Source organism: Olea europaea, chromosome 9 (genome assembly GCF_002742605.1).
Source record: "Olea europaea var. sylvestris chromosome 9, O_europaea_v1, whole genome shotgun sequence".
In the NCBI taxonomy this organism is placed as follows: domain Eukaryota; kingdom Viridiplantae; phylum Streptophyta; class Magnoliopsida; order Lamiales; family Oleaceae; genus Olea; species Olea europaea.
Window position 1 is genome coordinate 642,493 of NC_036245.1, and position 10,770 is coordinate 653,262.

The following is a 10,770-nucleotide window of genomic DNA, read 5'->3' on the forward strand; positions in this document are numbered from 1 at the left end:
TGGACTGAAGTCAACTAAACATCAAAGTCTCCACGTTGTCGAATACATGCTCGTATCAACTCATCGATCAATTCCAATCTGACGTGCTTCCCAAATTTGTTCATGTGATCCTAACATCAAGTAAATTCAGTATCGTCATGCCTTGATTACTGTTGCATCACAAAACCAACTCGATGTCTTGCTTCATTCCTTCTCAAATTTGTGCATTATCCGAACATCCCGCACACCTTCGACCATGACATGGCATCAGTCAAGACACTACCCATGTCATTGCCATTTTCTCGATAAGGGTACTCACACTAAACAAGATTGAATATGACTAAAAATTAGTTTATTGTTCATTGATCACTAGTGCAATGCTATTGATTCTAAAAGAACTATAATGAGAACAACAAATCTATCACGATCAATTAAAGGTAAAGTATCGCAGATATATTGGAATAAATCGCACTACATTCTGAAGAATTGCCCACACGCAGTCACTATGTATGCATGTTAAGTAATTCGATCTATCGTGTTGGTTAAGTAATCACTCATCAAATAGAATTTAATATATGATTACGAGTGAATACTTTATTTTAGGGTTGCTAAGCTTGCTCCAATATCTCGATTTTATTTATCTATGGAGATTCTATGATCATTAACGTCCAAGGGAACCACAATAAGAAAGTCTGAAAGGGGCAATTAAAAAAAGAAAAAAGAAAAAAGGAACTCGTACTATAATTTTTTTAGTTTACCAAAAATTATAATAATTTGTTTTTTACCAACAATTTTATCCACAGTAAATTACTAGCTTCAAAATCAAGTTTTAATGGCTTATAATTTAGCTCAAAAGAAAACTCATTGAATTACAATGAATTATTTATTTGGAAAATAAGCTTTAATAAGTTGGCAATTATTTACCAGACTTCCCATGAAATCACCTTTTCTTTCTATTGTCCCACAAAATCTTTTTGTTACAAATGAAAATAAAGAATATAAATAGAGAAACTTAGCTCCCTAAAATTGCAATGGAGGTCAATGAACCTTCACCATACTTGCACTTAGATATTAAACTTCAATTTTGGTGCAATCATTTTATAGTACTTTCATTTTAAGAGCAATTAGGCCACTCCTTTTGAGTTCCGCTAATGAGCTTATAAGTGTGGATTAATTTAAGAAAAATTAATTTAGTGGTCGAATCGATTTACTTTAGCGACACTAGAACACTACACATTCCATATGAAGGAGAGTTTCCACCCCTCATTTGCTTAATTATATTTGCAACATATTAACTTTCTTTAATAAATTTGATACCTACAACATACAATATAGAAAATAATATTGAGTTATAAAATAATTTGGAGGGTAGAAATTTTTTTGAAAAGATTTATGAATAAGAACATGGGATGCCTCACATTTTTTGCATCTAGGAAAATTGGGACCCAATGTTAAAATTATGATTGATCGAAACCACCTTAGTTGCATCAGTTACAACCGTGGAAGAATTCCTACAATTTTCAGCCTTTTCTCCTCTAAACAGGTGACTTGATTGTGTTGGAATGCGGAAGCGGAATTAGTCAGAAATTAAAAATTTCTTTAATTCAAAAACAAGATCTTCTAGATATTCACGTGCATATTATATCAAAAATAATGAATTCGAATTTTTACTTAAATTAGACGATCAATTCTTGAATTAATTCTGAATCACGAATTTCCAGCCTTTTGGATCACGAACTTCCAGCTTTTTAATTCCAAGAACTTGATGCTTCCAACCTCCAAGTCTTCTGTGGCATTCTCCAAAGTCAAGACTACATCGGTAGGTGGGCACCTTCTTTTAATTAAATCAAGAAACCAATTCTTGAACCGAACAGTTGAAAATTCAAGAAAAACAATTTTCTCTCTATTTTTCTCTCCCCAAAAATTGAACACCATGGAATTATGAATGTTGTACAATTCTATTCCTTTCTAATGTCTAGGATCCATATAATCTCTATATATATAGAGACCAAAGAGTTCCAATCCTTATACATCAATAATTCCACATTCAAATAGGAGTTCTAGTCCAAATCCAATTAGTTTACTTTTAATTACATGTGTAGTCCTTTAACTTTAATTACAATTATAATTAAGTTTACAACTTTCGTAGTAATTACAACTAAGTACAAAACTTTATTGTAATTACAATTAAGCCCAAAATTATTATAATTACCGTAATTAAGTTCCAATACTTCATAGAGCTACCACAGGAACCTGATTGGACATATATTATCCAAACTCCAATAATTAAATCCTGTCTAGTCGACCCTAGACCACCCAATCTAATTATTAGTCTTTGCTTTTTCCACTAAAGGCAAAAGACTGAACTCTAGGAATATATAAGATCATAAAAGCTAATAAATATGTAATACTTTCCTCTGACCTGCTGTACATGTATTTTATCCCCGTCCGAGATCCGATAATTAGGTACGAGCATAAATGACCGTTTTGCCCCTCTAATTATTTTCGCTAACTTAAGTTTCATTTTCTTCAACGGTCCTGTGAACCAATCACAGATGTCGAAGTTTAGCCGTCGCTAAACACTGAGCTCAGATTTTAACCGTTCAACAGAAAATACTTAAATAGTCACTCTACCCATAATTTAGGGTGACGGTTCCCGACATGAATTCATGTTCTCTACTCCGCTCATTTTCAAATTCCCAACTCATCGAGATATTTGACCAATCAAATTGATCTAACCCATTGATGAATCAAAGAACAATTAAAATCACGAAAAGATATATATAATCCTGTCAAGGGATTTAGATGAAATACCCAGCGGTCTAGTGAAATTTAATTCTCTGCACGGTCATACTATAGAATTAAATTCAACACGTGGTCCGTTCAATACACTCCAAGTGTACTAGTGTCACCTTTTACTATTTCTATGATAAGGACAAATCACAAACCCGAATAGTGAAATGGTCAACACTACAACCTTCCAATACAAGGTGCCAACCGTTATACATTGGTTGTGAACAAATTATTTATGAACAAAATATAAGTTGTGTCACATTGTACTTCTCAGCACAAGTACCCAACTTATATTATCTCAAGTGATCATAGGCACTTTAATTTGCATACTCAATAATAAATAATACAATAAATAAATAAAACCACAATTTATTTATAATAAATGATTATTTTATCATAACAAAATATACTATATGGGCACACAACCTAACAGATTGCTCATAAATTAATCTACATAAGATTGATGGCATCAAATTGAAGTTCACCGACCTAGTTACAAGTATGGTAAAACTTTTGTGACCTAGTTACAAGTATGATGAAAGGCTATGACCTTCAGTGCAATTTTAGACTAGCGGGCATGAGTAATTGGTTGATACATTGGCAAGTCGTTAGTTTTGACGTACGCGTGGAATTCAAATGGAGTGACATTTTTTTAGTTTCTGGTCATGCCTTGAATTTTCTTGAAGGTGATATTAGTGTGTTGACTTACTTGAGTATTGAATATTCACGAAAGAAAATTACATTGAATGAATTTTTGGGAAGCGAAGAAAGCATTTAGTTGGTTCATAAGGAAGTCTGACAAAAAAAAGTAAAGATAGAGAGCTAATTATACGAAGAAAAGTAGAAAATATGTTAACATTGGATATGAAATATTGAAAGCAGTTCAAAACAATACTTTTGTTATGAGTTTTGAAACATTCGTTTCATCAAGATTAACTTCACAAGCAACAACTTTTGTAGTGGTATCCTTAAATGAAAATAATAATAATAATAATAATAATAATAATAATAAAAAAAAAAGATAAGCAAGAGTAAGGGAAAGATTTAACCTTTTAATTGCTTCAAATTCACTAAATGTGTAATAGAAGCCATACTCTATTGGTCAGGATTCAGCACAGTAATGCATTTGAATCAATCAACAATAAGGCATTAATTGTATGAACAGCTATCTGATGACACAAGCATCATTAATGCTTGTTGGTTCTGATGCTTGCTGGTTCAAGAACTGTCAAAGCTTTTGACGATAACTATCATACAAAGAAGAATGGAGATTTTGTTTCCTAAAGAAATATAGATATAAATAAGTATTTTGCACAGTATTATGTTGTTCTTTGTTCAAGCCTTAAAAACAACCATATTTGACAATGAAAATGCCCAGGACAAAAAAGCTTGGCTGAACATTCAAATAGCACAATCATGTATAATAACTTGAGAACTACTGGCGTAACGGAAGAATAGGATGAATTGGGAATAACAAGAATTAACAATTTAGTTGTGGGCCACTGAAAAGCAAATACATGGCTTAAAGTGATGAAAGAGGGGACAGAAGAAATTTCTTTTTAATACTACTGTCAAAAGTTCTTTATTGCACCTTACATGAAAAATATTTAAATAGTTAAAGTTTGTCTAATATTGGTAGTATGACATCTGGATAAAACTGAACAAGTGTATCTAATATCTTTACAACATTTGATCCCCTGGAAAAATACGAACTTGTAAATAGTTCTTGCTGATTTTAGGATGTGGGCCTACATGAGCCTCCAATCAAAGGTGAGTAGGTGTTGGGGAGATTTTTTTCATCGATGGTGATGGATGGGTTCAAAGGCTTTGGTGACAGTTGAAGGCTAAATATGTGATGCGGATTTTTATGTGATAGTGTGTACATGTGTGTGGTGGTGTACACAATATGTGTTTGGTGCTGTGTTTGCGATGATGGTGTTGGTGGTGGTGTGATTGCAGTAATGGTGAAGACCATAAAAAAGGAACAAAAAAGGCAATATAGAAAGATCAAACAAAATAGAAAAAGATTCAGATATAATACAGCACATTAAAACTCAAAAGGCAACATGGTATCGATATACAAATTCCACATATACTTGATTCAATGAAACTTACCCCAACATTTTACAGTTGAAGTCTGCGGTATGCCAAGATATACGGGCATCCTACAGACTTCAGTTTGAAGTTGAACACCTGTATTCATACATGAAAGATTGGATTTTTAACATGTGTGTGTATTAACCAGTCCACCACAACGATAGCGCTCATAGAATCTGAACTTATTTTGCGAGAAACGTTCCAGACGCGTAATTTTGCCAAAAGAAAATGAAATCAAGATTAGTTCTTCTTCTTTGAGGCATTCCAACAAGCATGTATAGTGCAGCCAATCATAAATGTATATATTTCATTAATGCAAGGAGCGATCTACAAATTCAAGTGTGTGTGTGTGTTATATATGCATAGACAGAAAGAAAGAGACCTGAGAGCATATTTCCAGTAAATTGTAGCCTGAAATTTGCAGCGAAGAGCGGGAAGAACATACGAAAATTGCACAGGGTGCATCTATAAATTCTTCAAATTAGTGGACATGTAAAATGGGCCCGAAGAGTAGTTCTTTTGGGCCTGGGTAGGACACTGTTCTCAGAAGAGGGCTCGGACCCAACAAAAAAAAATCTCAATAAGACATTATACTAAGTCACAATCACATAATTTATAGATCACAATCATTTATCAGAACACGTCACAAGATTTTAGAGATTTTTATTTATTTATTCATTTTTAAAGTTTGTTTATTTCGAAATTGTATTCTTAAACTATTATAAATTTATAATTATGAAATTTTCTCTCTTTAAGGAAGTTTCAATGCAAGATTCCAATAGGATAAGGCCTCTTTATAAACCTCTACGTCTTCATTTCAAAATGAATAATATAATCAACATATTTTAATCAAATAAATAAAAGAAGAAACGAAAGCATCCTTCAATTAAATACTTATTGTGAGAGAGATAACAATTTTGTTAAATCTGTCAGAAATGTGAATTCAGATAAACATGTTTTTGAAATTAAGAGCACTGAGGGATAAGGAATTGGAAGACGCGAATAGCATCACAGATGGAAGCAACCTCCTCCATCGTGTACATTGACATGAAGGACAATGCCTATAATTTTAGGCTACTATTAAAATTTGAGCACCGATGAAAGTTAAAATACAATAAAACTTCTTTTAGGTATTACCATTACTGTGTCACAGGTAGCAACTGTTCTGGTTGTTGCATTATCTTCTATAATAAACACACTCAAGTTTGAATCTAGCTTTAATAATCAATCAAACATATTATTACAAGTAAGTATAAATAAACCTTCAGGTTATGCCAATGTGTTGTAACCAATGATAGTTGTTGACATATCTACTGCTCACATTAACCAAAATTCTTGGATGAATTCTGAGTCATACAAAAACATGTCAAGCGTTATACTATTTTAAACTAACTGGTATTAGAACTTACATAATCCTATGAAATGCTTTAACATTCTCTTCAAGGAGAAATTTAGAGAGACCTTTCCAGAATGAGGATATTCCACCTGTTGAGGTGGGATATAGTTGTATCTTTGGTTGTGGCTGCTGATTTTCACTTACTCCCACATCAGATTCAAATGCCTTTGATCTCTATCTTTTTTGTCACCAAAGTTGGATAAATATTTGAAAATATCAGGCTCAAATTCAAGCATATAACTTTCAATGAAAAGATAATTAAAAAATTATATCAAGGATTCGTAAAATACTTAACACACACTTCAGGGCACTGGTATGAAAGGGAAAGCCACATTATTAGGTTTAGACTGGAAAAGCTCAAAATATTATCATTAGTTTAATTAAAATTTAATCCAAGAATTGGGTAACATACTAATTAAGCAAGTTCTAGTGTTCGACCAAATATCAATCTATAATCTTATAACGAAAAATTCCGTATTCTTCCTGCTGTAAAGAAAAAAAAAATTGGTTTTCTTCCTTCCAAGCTATCACAATATGACAACTGTAAAAGTAAATGAATGGATAAATCAAGTAGAAGGGAAATAAAAGAATACAAAACCAAAATCCAATCAAAAATTAAAAGCGCATGTTTGGTATACATTATCCAGCCAAACATGTCATAAATGTATAAATCATAAGAATATAAGCAAACTGAAGCCAAACCTTTGAATGTATACATAGGAGATTATAATATAATTTTTCCTTTTAAGGTTTGATTTGGTTGTGAAGAAAGAAATTGATCCAAAAGCAGAACATGTATGAAAGTTGAAACATAATATTGAATAACAAAAAAGAAAAATTAAACAAAAGATCAATAATTATTGTAAATTATCCTAAAATGCGTGAATAATAAACAAGTAAAACTTAACTTTAGAAGCAATTAAAACTACAAAAGTGTCAATTAATGCAATAGATAAATGTGTAATGGAAAAAGTTAAAAAAGTATAACATTAAAATTATAGAACGGTTTAATAGATTTACCAACCTTGTTGAGAAATTATTGATGCTAACTGTCATCAAAATACAATAATTTTCTCCTTTATAAAATCTGACTCCGACACTTTGAAATCTCATGTGTTAAGTAGTGTTTCATATTTTTTATCGAACTACCTACATTTATTCTCATGTACAGAAATATTTAAAATAAACAATTTTAAAGTTATGAATATAAAAGTATAAATAGAATTTTGATAAATGAATCTTATTGTATTTTAAGAATCTTACTGTATTTTGATGATTCGTTAGAATTAGGATAAACAGGGACGTAAAAAATATTCACTGTGACAGATATCTGTTGCAATTTTTTGTCTATATAAACTTATCTTCTTTGGTGAAAATGGATATTCGAAAACGAAGCATTCTATGTATTTGAGAAGGAAAACTATAAACTCTAGAATTTGGCCTATAGAAAATATAGTTTGAAATTATATTATACTAATACTGTATGTAAATATAACATTAAATTAAATAGAAAATTAAATATTATAGTAAATTGTTGAGATGCTTACCCTTTCTTTTGACAAGGTAGATACGATATGATTTCCAATCCATATGTTTATTTCTATGTTTTCTTAAACTTGGTTTGCTGAAAAAAAATCTGCAGAGATTAATAATGATTCCACTATAGTTAATACTGGTTCCGCACGTGCTCTGATTTCTTCCGATGTATGAATGTTGTAGTTGCAATCATATATATAAAATTTTCACTTTCGAAAATCAACAAGAAAGAGAAACCAAGTGTTGCTTGGATATGCTGATGGAATTAATAAATAGTTGTATGTTATTCACAGTCAAGCAAATACAGGCAATTCTCCTTTTTATGTATTGTTATAATGCGATGAAATTAGTTGTAGAATGGTCAATTCCTTCTTTCATATTTGTATACAAATGAACACATTCAGTTTCGAATCTAATGTCCATGATTGCATATTTTTTAGAAAGCAGGGAAGAACCGTCGGTAACAAGTCTTCTCAATAGCTTTAATTCTATATCAATATGCTAGTAAAAAAAATGTAAATTAAATATATTAATAATGGAGAAAAATGAATTATGATTACTAAATTTTACTAACCACAATATTTATATTTTTCATTTCATTTAGTATATTTTTTAGCGATTGTCTTCCGTATAGATTGCCGATTCCATTATTCCAATATACGATGTATAAGAGAATTTAAATTAGTGTTAAAAGAGTAAAATACAAATTATAATATTGAAGTTAACAAGGTAAAATTAAATATCTTACCCTAATGAATTTTGTAATATCCATTTTCTAATGTTTTTGTACTTGTCGATGTTATAATCTTCTAAAGTATTAATTGGCATTGTTGATGAAGATTGTGTCTGTTTTTGCTTTCCTTTTTTTTTCTTTCATCGACCTTTCCACATCTTCAATATGTTCAGATGTTGAAGGGATTTTGAATTCAATTGGACTTGTACGAAGAGGTACATCTCGTTGTATAGAGCTAACAATCGTTTCCATGTGTGATTTTTAGTCAGATAACTGACTCTATATACATTGATTTTGTTCATCAATGTAAGATTTTGCTAAACTGAAACTGGTATCCACATGAGATTGCATGCTACATTGCATGCCCTGGAAGTGTCTTGTTGATTTTTTTGTTGATGTTCAAAAAGTTATTTTTGTTTGTCAAGAATCATTTGGCAGTGAGCTTCTTACTTTTCAAGAATTACATGATAGTGAGTTTCTTCTTTTGTTGATTCTTCAATCATTTGTGTTTTTAATCTGTCATAGAAACTAAATACATCTGACACTACTTGTTGTCTATAGATGTTGAACATCTTATCCATATCTTGTTTAGTTACATAGTTTGAGCTACCAGAAGAAGTAGATTCAATTCCAGCTGAAGTGTCTACAGTTGTTTCTTGTATATGTATGTTATCAGCTAGAATTTGTTGTGTTACATTGTCGAATTCACCATTGACAATGTCATCTAGTATACGATGTTAGTTGTCAGCTGGTAGTAAAATATTTGTATACCAAAATGTTTCTAATTCTTCTTCAGTAGGATTCAATACTACAATTATTTCAATCTATAATTGTAATAAAATATTAGATTTATGTTTTTAAATTTATTTATGAATAATTAAACACATATTTAATTGTAAATTGAAATAAGTCATACCTCTTGAGTAGCCAAAAATTGTTTAATGATTTGTTCCGTTAATACTATTTTGGGCTTCCATTTATGCATTCGTGGACACTGTAAGCTTTTACGGGTACGACGTCCGAATTGTCGTCCAATTTGAGGAAAAGCTTCATATATTCAATACTGAAATAAAAGTAAAAAGAAATATTAAAGTTTTTATATGATTAAATTATATGTAACAGGGAAAAAAATAAAAGAAAAATACTTGAAATGCAAGTGAATAACCATGTAACGAATATTTACAATCTGTTTGGTCATTTTATTGTATCCTTCGTACTCTTTCGAGGTATGATTCTTGCAATGAATTTAATAAAACAATGTATGCCTTACGTCCCCATGAATACATAAGAAACTCATCAAGTGTTCAACCATTCCAGGAGTTCTAAAATCGATGTACCTTCCATTTGGTTTTAAAATGCATTCAACGAACATAACTAATCCTAACTTAAATTTATCTTCTCGATCTTGATACATATGGAATACTTCAGAAAGTATTTTCATAATAATTCTTTTTGTACCATTGAAATATTCACCCCTAAGTCGAGTATTACTAAATTTGAGATCAACAGCAACTTCATGGCATGGTAATCCAGTGATTAGACAAAATTTATGCATGCTAAAACAAGCCACATTATTGTCTAATCGTACCCAAACTTCATTATTTTTGCCGCAGTTGATAAGTCTCATTATAAACTCGTGTATTATTTGCTATTAAATTTTTCATTTTGTTCTTTATACATACTTTCATAGATAAATTCGTGAAAGTGACTGCACAATAAAGAAGCTTGATCGTCTCCATCTATAAGTTCTACAAAATCTTTAAGTTATTGATGATTTGCAAATTGAGTAATGATAGCAAAGAACCATTGATTTGGAGATAATATGTATTCTAACGACATTTGCAAAAATTATTAAAAAAACTATTCATTAATCATAAATTATATATATATATATAAATTTAACTTAATTTTCGTACATGGAAATAAAAAGGTACATGATAGGAATCACATATGCTTAATAATAAAGAACCCTAGTATTGAATATTTTGTTAAAGCACAGACAACTATTTACATTCTTTGGTTCAACTCTCAATCTAACTTACTCACAAAATTCTTCATCAATGGTTATTTTCCTTAATGGAATGTTGAGTACTCCTAAAAATGTGGTTGTTCGAAAACACTTAGGTGTCCATTTGCAATGAGGAGTTTGAGCAGTGTAACTTAACTTCAAGGCATTGTACTGCTAAACAATGCTGTAATAGATATTTCATTAACTTAAACTCTGTAAAATTCAAAA

The 10,770-nt window shown here is 30.7% G+C and overlaps 1 long non-coding RNA gene across 1 annotated transcript; it reads right to left on the reverse strand.

The window, feature by feature from the left end:
- Nucleotides 1–4,819: 4,819 nt before the first annotated feature.
- On the reverse strand, nt 4,820–5,623 carry LOC111400011. The gene is made up of 2 exons (XR_002703813.1): nt 5,252–5,623; nt 4,820–5,045 (listed from the first exon to the last, which is right to left on the reverse strand). It is a non-coding gene; the product is annotated as an uncharacterized LOC111400011 (long non-coding RNA).
- Nucleotides 5,624–10,770: the final 5,147 nt, after the last annotated feature.